General features: G+C 38.0%; 1 protein-coding gene across 1 annotated transcript in view; it reads right to left on the bottom strand.

The window, feature by feature from the left end:
- Positions 1-12,761, bottom strand: part of lrmp (lymphoid-restricted membrane protein) — a 322,294-nt gene that overhangs the window by 40,325 nt on the left and 269,208 nt on the right. The gene's annotated exons all lie outside the window — the stretch shown is intronic.

The following is a 12,761-nucleotide window of genomic DNA, read 5'->3' as shown; positions in this document are numbered from 1 at the left end:
TATGGAGATGGACTTGTAGGCTTGAGATTGCCCAATTTTGCTTCTCAAGTCCTCAGATAGTTCTTTGGTCTTCTTTCTTTTCTCCATGCTCAATGTGGTACACACAAGGACACAGGACAGAGGTTGACTCAACTTGAATCCATTTTAACTGGCTGCATGTGTGATTTAGTTATTGCCACCACCTAATATGTGCTACTGGTAAGTAACAGGTGCTGTTGATTACACAAATTAGAGAAGCATCACATGATTTTTCAAAGGGTTTCAATACTTTTGTCCGGCCCACTTTTTGAGTTTTGTGTACAATGATAATGATTTAATTTTTTCCCCATTTTTTTCGTTTTGTTTTTTCATTGCAAGCAAAATAAAAGAAGCTATTACTACCAAAGCATTTGTAATTGCAATCGCTGCTCAGCCTTCACCGTGTACAGACGCACCCTCTGAGCCCCTGAAGCACGCTTATCTTAACTGATAAGCGCTCAGGGCCAGCAAGCTCGACTCCCAGTATGGCTCCAAAGAATTTGAAACCTGGAGACTTGGATGAAATAAAATCCTCCATACAGAAGTTGGAGGTCTCCTTGACTGGCTTGATTCAAAACCAGAATCAAGAAACCGTCAGAGAGCTCCAGTTAATTCGCGCTGAAACCGAGAAACTCAAGCAGGCGGTCAAGGAGAGAGATGTTCGCATCAAGAGGCTGGAAATTTTGGCTGACGATCTCGATCAGTGCCGACGCGCAAATGTGCTATTGTACAGTTTTGTGGCCATCTGATGTATGTACCATGTCTGAATGTGCGTCTTTAGTTGTATGGGGGACGGGAAACTGATAAGCATATGCTTCCTCCCGTCCGCCTTTGTCTTCTTCTTTGGTTCCTTCGGGCAAATCATAGCACGTTTTGTAATTGTCAATGATTGTCAATGATACCGATGATGATGACAATAAAATTTCATTCATTCATTCATTCATTTTCTGGGAGAAATTGAGTGTTATTTGACAGAATTGCACGGGTGCCAATACTTTTGGCCAGCAGTTTACGCCACCGCCGGCATCGCTCTGCGCCCCAATATTTGAATACTGTACCGATCTACACAATAAAGGATTTTACTTTTTTCCCCATTCTTTAATAAATAGCATCAGAACATTGGTACTTTAATCTAACAAAGTGAAAAATTGAGTTTGCAGTCAGTCTTTGTTGTATGTCATTGTAAATCAGAGACATTAGAGAAGTTTGTGCTTTGTTAGGTGTAACAGAGTAAAAGTTTTTAAGGAAAAAAATGGTAAAAATCATAGTCCTCCATAATTTGCTTGCACTTATACATTGAGATTTTTTCATTGTGTTCTGCCTCGCTGTCAAGGTTTAATGCCATGTTGCATCGATGTCACCACCTCGTCATCCCCTTTTTTCTATTCATCTGCATCGCGCACAACGGTACCTATCAAAAGGTGAAGGCACCACTTTGATAAATATAATGATTAGGACCAAGGCAGACAAAGTGACGGAACAGCAAATAATAGGTGGGACATTTTCCGCCCAGCTCTGAGAGGAAGCGTACACTAACGGTCGCACAAGGGGATTATTTGGGGGAAATTCAAGGGCATTTGTTCCACGGGGGCGCCGGCGGCCTGTGAACGCCGACGATTCAAACTAATGTCAGTGTGAAAGCATCAATCTGTCAACAAAACCCTACTTGCTGGGTCAAAAGGCTTTCAGCGTGGTGACGAAAGACAAAAAAAAAAGCCTTTGGCATTTCCCAAATGAGTAAGAAAAAGGCCTAGAGTGAGAGTGAAAGGAGAAAATTGTTACCATTACCTTTTAGAAGCAAAGGAGGGAGGCTATTGGATGTAAACGTATGATCAACATTGATTGCGGCTGTAATTTGACGGGAGACGTCGGAAAAAAAGAGCCACTTTTGGGCTTGCTGTATTGGAGAAATGTAGGAGACCGTTTTTTTTTTTTTTTGTTTATCATGTATACTGATGATTTTAGGTCCGTTTTGCTAACACACGTTCATGAAAAGTGTGGCTATCAGAAGCAGGAAGTTCCGAAACAATGACCGTTGTCGTGGGGTAGACACGCCCATGACCTCAGCTCCACGTTGGACGCTGGTGATAAATCGTCTACTTTTTTGAATGGGCTCGGCGGTGACAGATTTACGAGATAATGGCGCCGAATGCGTAAATGTGGCACTGGGCTTGATGAAACGATCAAATAAATATATGAAAAAGATACAAAAACGCTGAATGTTCTTTTATTTTGACCTGTTGCTTTGACTAATGTCCAAGTTCCTTCTACGCTCTTTTCGGACAATGGCTTTTGTTTTCACTATATTATTATGTTCAAGAACTTCCTATTAGATTAGATGACCTTTATTTGTGGTCTGTTGCGGGAACACAGTTTTTGAGAGGGTGGGAAAAAGTACTTCAATGTGGACTTCTAACGTGGCCAGCATTGAGTCTAGACCTGAATCCAATCGAAGACCTGTGGAGAGATCTGAAAATGGCACCCTTCAAATCTCAGAGACCTATAGCAGTTGGCCAAGGAAGAATGGTCTAAAATTCCAGCAGACCATTGTAAGAAACTCATTGATGGATACCGGAAGCGGTTGTTAGCAGGTATTTTGTCTCAAAATTGTGCTACCAAGTACCGTATTGGCCCGAATATAAGACGGCCCTGATTATAAGACGACCCCCTCTTTTTCGAGACTCAAGTTTGAAAAAAGACCTTTTGAACACCAAAAATAATTTTCATACAGAAAATAATTACAGTACATCCGAAACAAATGATTATAACAATAAATTTGAGAGCAAAAGCATGTTATTTTGCCTCATTCAACTCTTAATATCTGAACATTTAAATATGTAAACTAAAGTGCAATCACATTCGTAAATGAATGGCTTCTGTTTTTTTAAATGTAAATAAACCGATCTATTGTGATAAAACAACAAAATTGCAATAACTGCATAAACCATGAAAGTGAAGTCGAACTGTAACTGTAGTCTTAAAACAAATCTGAATAAGGAAAAACATTGTAATAAAATCAAAAACATTGTAATAAAATCATGCCAACTGGTAAAACTTGAAAGTAGCTGAGATCTATCATGACAGAACATCGCTTCAATGACATCTGGCGCCATCTAGCGTCGTGAATGGGGAGAGGAGCTGAGATCTGTCATAACAGAACGTCGCTTTAATGATATCTGGCGCCATCTAGCGTTGTGAATGGGTATAATGTCTAGACCGCGAATATAAGACGACCCCCTCTTTTTCACTCTTATTTCAATGCAAATATCACCGTCTTACATTCGGGCCAACACGGTATTATTTTGTAATTAATACAATTTTAAAAGCTAAATAATAGACTTCATAATGATATTGACGGCTCACATTCGACCTTCAGTGCACCCTGCCTTCAAGTAGGGGGCCATCCCACAATCCGCTTCAGTTATTCGCAGTCAGTTGCAGCGACACATGCAGCGATCCAACGCCGGATTTATGTTGAAAATGTACGAAAGCTGTACCGCGTTCAAACAGGAAGCATTGTCTCAGGAGTGATTGGTTCGAGGATTATATCATTATTATATTTTTCGCACCATGCATGCATTTTGAAATATTGCATTTTGAAATATTGTGAAAAAAATCAATGGGAGAAATTTGCCGCTACGGCATTGGCATTATACTTCGCGATATTTACAGTAACTAAAATAAATGCTAACTGCACATTTTTTTCTGCTTTTAACCGAGAATCGAGACTCTATCTATGAAGAATTCAGGGATTTAAGCATTTATTCACATGATTTTGCACGGAAAAAGTTCTTTGTTTACATATGGTGGCGGCTAATTTCCTTACTGGCTAGCCTCATATTTTGCAATATTTACGTAAAATTAATGTGACCTGCACTTTTTTTTTTTTTGCTTTTAACCAAGAATCGAGACTGTTTTACATCCATATCTATAAAGAATTCAGGAATTTAAGCATTTATTCACAAGAATTTTCACCGCAAAAGCTCTGTTTACATATGGCTGCCACCACATTGACTGACAGACTAGCATCGTACTTTGACATATTTACGTAAAATAAATGCTAACTGCACATTTTTTTTTTTTGCTTTTAACCAAGAATCGAGACTGTTTTACGTCCTCATCTAAAAAGAATTCAGGGATTTAAGCATTTATTCATGAGTATTTTCAACGGGAGAAGCTCATTGTTTACATATGGCGGCCGCTAATTTCCTTACTGACTAGCCTCACAGTTCGCAATATTTACGTAAAATAAATGCTACCTGCACGATTTTTTTTTGCTTTTAACCAAGAATTGAGAAATCGAAACAAAACAGAAAAAAAAACAAAACAGAAAATCACATTGTTTGATTTTTAAAGAATTTATTTGGAAATTAGAGTGGAAAATAAGTATTTGGTCACCGACAATCAAGCAAGATTTCTGGCTGTCAAAGAGGTCTAACTTCTTTTAACGAGGTCTAACAAGGCTCCACTCATTACCTGTATTAATGGCACCTGTTTTAACTCACTTTCGGTATAAAAGACACCTGTCCACAACTACAGTCAGTCACACTCCAAACTCCACTGTGGTCAAGACCAAAGAGCTGCCGAAGGACACCAGAGACAAAATTGTAGACCTGCACCAGGCTGGGTGTAAAGAAATCAACTGTGGGAGCAATTATTAGAAAATAGAAGACATACAAGACCACCGATAATCTCCCTCGATCTGGGGCTCCATGCAAGATCTCACCCCGTGGCATCAAAATGATAACAAGAACGGCGACCAAAAATCCCAGAACCACAAGGGGGGACTTAGTGAATGACCTACAGAGAGCTGCCACCACAGTAACAAAGGCTACTATCAGTAACACAATGCGCCACCAGGGATTCAAATCCTGCACTGCTAGACGTGTCCCCCTGCTGAAGAAAGTACACGTCCAGGCCCGCCTGCGGTTCGCTAGAGAGCATTTGGATGATCCAGAAGAGCACTGGGATAATGTGTTACGGTCAGATGAAACCAAAATAGAACTTTTTGGTAGAAACACAGGTTCTCGTGTTTGGAGGAGAAATAATACTGAATTGCATCCAAAGAATACCATACCCACTGTGAAGCATGGGGGTGGAAACATCATACTTTGGGGCTGTTTTTCTGCAAAGGGACCAGGACGACCGATCTGTGTAAAGGAAAGAATGAATGGGGCCATGTATCGAGAGATTTTGAGTGAAAATCTCCTTCCATCAGCAAGAGCATTAAAGATGAGACGTGGCTGGGTCTTTCAGCATGACAATGATTCCAAACACACAGCCAGGGTAACAAAGTAGTGGCTTTGTAAGAAGCATTTCAAGGTCCTGGAGTGGCCTAGCCAGTCTCCATATCTCAACCCCATGGAAAATCTGTGGAGGGAGTTGAAAGTCCGTGTTGCCCAACGACAGCCCCAAAACATCACTGCTCTAGAGGAGATCTGCACAGAGGAATGGGCCAAAATACCAGCAACAGTGTGAAAAGCTTGTGAAGAGTTACAGAAAACGTTTGGCCTCCGTGATTGCCAACAAAGGGTACATAAAAAAGTATTGAGATGAACTTTTGGTATTGACCAAATACTTATTTTCCACCATGATTTGCAAATAAATTCTTTAAAAATCAAACAATGTGATTTTCTGGGATTTTTTTCCCACATTCTGTCTCTCATGGTTGAGGTTTACCCATGTTGACAGCTACAGGCCTCTCTAATATTTTCAAGTGGGAGACCTTGCACAATTAGTGGTTGACTAAATACTTGTTTGCCCCACTGTAACTTGCCTATTCAATTTAAAGTTGCAGGAAGCCAAATGATTACAGCGTCAAGCATTGTCTCAAAAAATTGGACGTATATCGTTGTCAGTAGCAAGAAATGAGTGAAATTCAGTATTCAAAATGTACTATGGACGACTGTTAGCATCCTTTGATAGCTGCAAGCGTTCCGATCTAACAAAACAAACTTTCCTAACATGTGAAAAGTGTCGTGCGTGTTGGGGGTTATGCATGGGGTATACGCCATAATATATGCGAGGCTCGAGGGGTGGGAGAATGTTATCCCACTGTCAGAGAAAATGTGTCAGATTTGGTCGCCTTTGTTGCTTGTGCTTGTCACCCTGTGTGTATTTGTGTGTGTGTGGCTGCCATCCCTGTCGGTTTTAGTTATTAGTCACTGCCTCTGTTGAGAGGCGCCTATTTTTTAATTTTTTTTTAAACAAAATAGTTTTTTTTTTGAACTCCTAAATCCATAAGCAGACAGATGTAAGCTGGTGACCAAATACAGACGTATATTAGGCATTCCCCTGGATTCGCGAGCAGCTTGATGGGACATAAATGCAATCATATCCTTTTCTCCCAAATCCCTCAGAGCTTTTTGCACCCACCCCCACCCTCGCCACAGCTGATAGACCGTTAAAATACAGATGCTATTGGCGCTTAGTCTGTCGAGATCATTCTTATGTTCGCCATATGCCTTCCCTTTTAAATTTGGTAGCGCTGCAGCTTCTCTAAAGTGCTGATAACACTTTTTTAATATAGGCAGAGTTTGACTTTTGGGGCAGGGGGGGCACAACATACTGATGACCCCAAAACGCAGTGTCAGCAATAAAATTAACTTACAAGAATATTTATAATAATAAATTGACAATGGACGTTTTATTAGGGCTGTCAAATGATTAAAATTTTTAATCGAGTTAATCACAACTTAAAAATTAATCGTAATTAATCGCAATTCAAACCATCTATAAAATAGGCCATATTTTTCAGTAAATTATTGTTAGAATGTAAAGATAAGACACAAGACGGATCTATACGTTCAACATACTGTACATAAGTACTGTCTTTGTTTATTATAACAATAACTCAACAAGACGGCATGAACATTAACATTCTATTAAAGCCATCCATAGATAGAAAGACTTGTAGTTCTTAAAGGATAAATGTTAGTACAAGTTATAGAAATGTTATATTAAAACCCCTCTTAATGTTTTCGTTTTAATAAAATTTGTAAAATTTTCAATCAAAAAATAAACTAGTAGCTCGCCATTGTTGATGTCAATAATTGCACAATGCTCATTGTGCTTAAACCCATAAATTCAGTCACACCCAAGCGCCAGCAGAGGGAGACAAAAAACAAGTAACAAGTGGACATGTCACTGTGCTGTCATTTTAATCTGTTTGAGCGGGGCATGTGCGTTAATTGCGTCAAATATTTGAACGTGATTAATTTAAAAGATTAATTACCGCCCGTTAACGCGATAATTTTGACAGCCCTAGTTTTTTTGTTTCCCATCATTCTTGAGGGGAATTCTAAATCAGGCTGCTTAGGCAACACTTTTCGCCAAGATCGTCACCCATTGATTATGGTACACCCGCCGGTGTTGTGCCAATGTAGTTACCCCAGTCAAAAATAGTATCCCCTGGGCAGATCTATATGGAGGTAGATTTGTGTCTTTATTATTCAATCAAAAAAGTTGCTTCAGTTAAAAAAAAAAAAAAAAAAAAAAAAAGTTGCTTCAATCAAAATATATATTTTTTGATCAAAAAATAGTCGCTTCAATAAAAAAAAAGTTTTTGAATGCAAAAATAAATTGGAACTAAAAAATGCATGTGAAAGCTATTTTTCTTTGTTTTTTTTTTTGATCGAAGCAACTTTTTTGATTGAAGTAATGTTGATGTGTGTCCACATTTTGGCGAGGACGTTTTTGTCTTTATTATTCAATCAAAAAATAAGTTGCTTAAAAAAATACATATATATTCAAAAAGAAAAATCACTTCAATCAAAAAACAGAAAATTTCAATTATAGAAGACATTTTCGAATGCCAGAAAAAGTTGTTTCAATCAAAAAACATTTTCAATTAAAGAAAAAAATCATTTAAAAAAAATAAAATTGCCCTCTGCTATTTTTTTTTTTTTTGTGAAAATTATATGCAAAGCAAATGACCGTCTAAGGTGCTAGTCACATAATCTGTTAGAAAAATAATTTTGACCCATTATAAAAATTTATATTTTTTTGTTCATTTCATTCATTGTTGTTGCAGTTTTATTGCTTGACAACTTATATATATATATATATACGAAAGTCAAATTCATGCAATGACACTTTTCGGCCACCAGAGGGGGCCTGGTCCCCCCCTTAAAATCCGCTTATGTTTTTTTAAAGCAGCCCTACGTGTAGGGCCCTATGTGTAGGAGGCAGCGCTGTCGTTAGGGCTACAGCTATCGAATATTTTAGTAGTCGATTAATCGACGGACTAGTTAGTTCGAATAATCGAGTAATCGGATATGAAACATGAAAAATTAAAATATCTGAGCTGAGCCTCAAACGGTATAGATTTTTTTGTTTAAAAAAAATGAGCATCTATGTACAGCAAAAGAACAATTGGCTAACTTACAAAGAAAAAGTACGCTAACTTAAATGCTATAAAATGCTAAAGTTTTTTTTTTTTTTTTACAATGCTCTTAACAAATGGTTGAGACACATACAGTACCCTCCATAATTATTGGCACACCTGAAAAAGATGTGTTTTTTAGCTTCTAAAACCATTTCTGTGTAGATTTGGCCATATGTTTAGGGTCATTCATTGTCTTGCTGAAAGACCCAGTCACGACCCATCTTCAGCTTTCGGGCAGAGGGCAACAGATTTTGATTTAAAATGTCCTGGTATTTCAAAGCATTCATGATGCCATGCACCCTAACAAGGTTCCCAGGGCCTTTGGAAGCGAAACAGCCCCACAGCATCACTGACCCACGGTCCCAGGCTTCAACTGGGACCGTGTGCTTTGGTCAGATGAGACCAAGATTGAGCTTTTTGGCAACAAACACTCTATGTGGGTCTGGCGTGCCACGAAAGATGCGCATGCTGAAAAGCACCTCATACCCACTGTGAAGTATGGGGGTGGGTCAGTGATGCTGTGGGGCTGTTTCGCTTCCAAAGGCCCTGGGAACCTTGTCAGGGTGCATGGCATCATGAAAGCTTTGAAATACCAGGACACTTTAAATCAAAATCTGTTGCCCTCTGCCTGAAAGCTGAAGATGGGTCATCACTGGGTCTTTCAGCAAGACAATGACCCTAAACATATGGCCAAATCTACACAGAAATGGTTCACCAGACACAAAATCAAGCTCCTCCCATGGCCATCTCAGTCCCCAGACCTTGTTTTGTTGGCAAAAGGGGGTTGTACAAAGTATTAACATCAGGGGTGCTAATAATTGTGACACACATTATTTGATGTCAAATAATTTTTTCTTTATGTGGGATTTTTCCCCCACTGAATGAATGCACTTGTATTCAAGGTTGGATTTTTCTCTTTTTTTCATTAAGGTCCCATATTATTTGAATTAAAAAAAAATATTAGAAGCTAAAAAACACATCTTTTTCAGGGGTGCCAATAATTATGGAGGGCACTGTATTCCCACAAAAAAAAACAACAACGGCTAAATATACATATAAACTAAATTATGAATGCATTAAAAAAAAGAAAATTAGCTCAAACAAAAACTTGGCTAATGTTGGTCTTCACAGGGAGCAGTTGGATTCAGCCATGTGAAAAGAGGCAGACCAGAGAGCAGTGTATCCACCCTAATCAATAAAACTAAATGCAAACACTTTCAAAATGAACCATTACAACGCCACTTTAAACGAATACTCGAAGCAACAAAATTTAATTTCTAGTTGAATACTGGAGTTAATTGATTAATCGTTGCAGAATTAGCTGTCGCATAAAAATACAAAACGACAAACTCACAGTTCATATTTGGACATTTTCATCTCGGAATGAGAGTGTGATCGCTTACAATGTTACCCTAGTCCGATTACTGTAATTGAGTTTGACAATTAATGACTCCAATAATACCAGATTATCAGTATTCATCATGATACGCTCAGATAATGCAGGCCAGATGCTGCTTTTTTTGTTCCAATTTAAACCCACGACATCTGACAATAAGTGACATTGACTTTAAATTCCTCTCGTGTTTTATAACAGGAGTCAAGTAAATGTACTCCGTGATATTGAGTAAAATGAACAATAGGAATTTTGGTTGGCTTCCAACAGGAAGTGCCGCCTTGACCCCTGCTTCCTCCATTGCGTCTTGTTTATATTCCAACAACTTCCTGTTCTTCTCTTACTCCTCGGGAATAGCACGCTTTGTGCAGGGACCTATGGTGATGCGTTTAAGGCAGTACTTCTCAAATAGTGGGGCGGGCCCCCCTAGCGGGGCGCAGAGTGATGCCAGGTGACCTCGGGGAACATACTTTTTTACCATACTAGAATGATAATGTATCATTTTCAAAGTGTGTGCAGTATTTTTGAACAAAACACAAGCACACAGCAAAGAGCACTGGAGATATGGCAGGCTAACACGAGGAAAATGACTAAGCGTATGTAGCGTTTGGCTTTGACTTTTAATACAGTGGGAGACGAGAAAAGACCAGTCTGTGTCTAAAAATGTTTGCAACGGACAACAGGAAGCCACATCAAATAAGATGTCACTTATAAGCATTAGACCCCACTCACATTGATAAGCCATTTTTTTTCAGCCAAGACATGCCGAATATTGCCAACAATCATCCCGCTTTGTTTCGCAGTTTCGCAGTGTTACATCAGTAAAGCAGCGAGCTCTGTTAGCGTCCTATAAGGTGGCATACCAAGTTGCTCAGTACAAAATAACAAAAATAAAAACTGTCCCACTGTCCAATGACACAGTTGTTTTTGTTCGATTAATTTTTTGTTTTTACGGTTAAATGGTTATTTGAATTTATTAGTATTTATTTATTTTTATTAAAATTTATTTTTCACTACTAGATGGTCAAAAAATGTACCGTGAATTAGAGATGCCGATCGATCGGGTCCGATCGCGTCATTTTCAAAGTATCGGAATCGGCAAAAATATATCGGCCATGCCTTTTTTAAATATATATATATATATATATTTTTTTTTAATTAAATCGTTTTCTAATTGTTTTTAACGTTACAAACATAATATGTTACACTCATCCAGAGTCTTTAGTTTAGGCTTAAGGTAGGGTTATCAAATTTATCCCGATAACGGCGGTAATTAAAAAAAAAAGTATCACGTTGAAATATTTAGTGCTATTAATGCACGCGCTGCACGACCCACCCACGAATTGTCGCGCTCAATATGTAATGGTGCCGCTTTACCTATATACAGAGATAAAAGGCAGTGTAAAATGAGTAGAGTGAATTTTGGCAGCCTTTGGAGCCTTTTTTTTATTGGCTAAAGCCTTACAATCCCTCTCCCTACGATTAGAAATATCATGGGAAGCAATGTGGGGAAGCAATGTAGCAAATGATCTTATTCTTAACACCTTATGTTTTTTCCCAACGCAGAGAAGATATATCAATTGGTAGCACTACGCACAGTCATGGTTCCACTTCCCATCATGCATTTGGGCATGGCTACAGTATCATTTACTGAAAGCTCAACAAATACACCAGATGGCAATATTTAGTCACAATATACAAAGTCACAAGTCTTTCTATCCGTAGATCCCTCTCACAGAAAGAATGTTAATAATGTAAATGCCATCTTGAGGATTTATTCTCTTAATAAACAAATACAGTACTTATTTACTGTATGTTGAATGAATATATTCGTCCGAGTTTTATTCATTTTTTTCTTACTGCATTGCCAAAATGTATATGATCGGGAAAATTTATCGGGAATGATTGGAATTGAATCGGGAGCAAAAAAAAGCAATCGGATCGGGAAATATCGGGATCGGCAGATACTCAAACTAAAACGATCGGGATCGGATCGAGAGCAAAAAAAAAACATGATCGGAACAACCCTACCGTGAATGTATTTTTACAGATTGGATGTGACTTTTTTTTTTTTTTTAATTCAGGCAAAGTGATGCCTTTCAGTCTTTTAAGTACTTTATTGAAAGTTGAGCTATATATTTTTTCTTTAATAATAAAAAGGGCACAATATTATGCAAAAGTATACTTATATTAATAATTTATAGGCAAATAATACAAATTACAGTGGCAGCAGAGAGTTGTGTGGGGGGGCGCGAAACGTTTACATGTTCCGGGGGGAGAGGTGGGGGGTAACAGAAAGTAATTGAGAAGCACTGGTTTAAGGAATGAAAAAGAGTGGGGGAGCTGAAAGTGATTCATGGGATTGTAATGTGTCGTTTCAGCCACGTGAGGGTGTTTGAGCCTGAGATTTGTGAGCAGTTGAGTTGGAAGGATTTACAATCCACATTAAATGACTCCTGGAAAATATATTTATTCTACAAACACTTACATTCAATTCACATTTCAACATATTATTACAAAAATTGACACTTTTGACCAAAAAGCCACTATCAACGTTTTGTTGTTGAAAAAAAAAATTTAAAATATTCATAACATGTGAAATTAGCACTTATTTAGAACATTATTAATGTGTGTGGCTTTGTTAAGTCGCAGTTTTGTCAATTTAAACAGAAAACAGCAAACCAAAAACAGGCAATATCACTAATAAGAGTACCATCATTATTGCTTTTGTATTACAATTTTTAGTTTTATAGTGTTTGATTTAGTTAGAGTGTAATTTGTGAAAAGACTGCAAGCCCAAAGTATTTCATTTTTTTGTTATTTTCCTTAAATTACCTCCTGCTACCGATCCTCTTGAGCTGAACAAGAACATCATTTATCTTTTTACTCCTTATTCTACCCAACAAAACACTCATTTGTGCATGTAAATGCCTCATTTAGAGGTTTTCATTCTCAATCATGGGC

The sequence above is a fragment of the Corythoichthys intestinalis genome, chromosome 13, assembly GCF_030265065.1.
Source record: "Corythoichthys intestinalis isolate RoL2023-P3 chromosome 13, ASM3026506v1, whole genome shotgun sequence".
Taxonomy (NCBI): domain Eukaryota; kingdom Metazoa; phylum Chordata; class Actinopteri; order Syngnathiformes; family Syngnathidae; genus Corythoichthys; species Corythoichthys intestinalis.
This window is presented reverse-complemented; position numbering and strand designations above follow the sequence as displayed.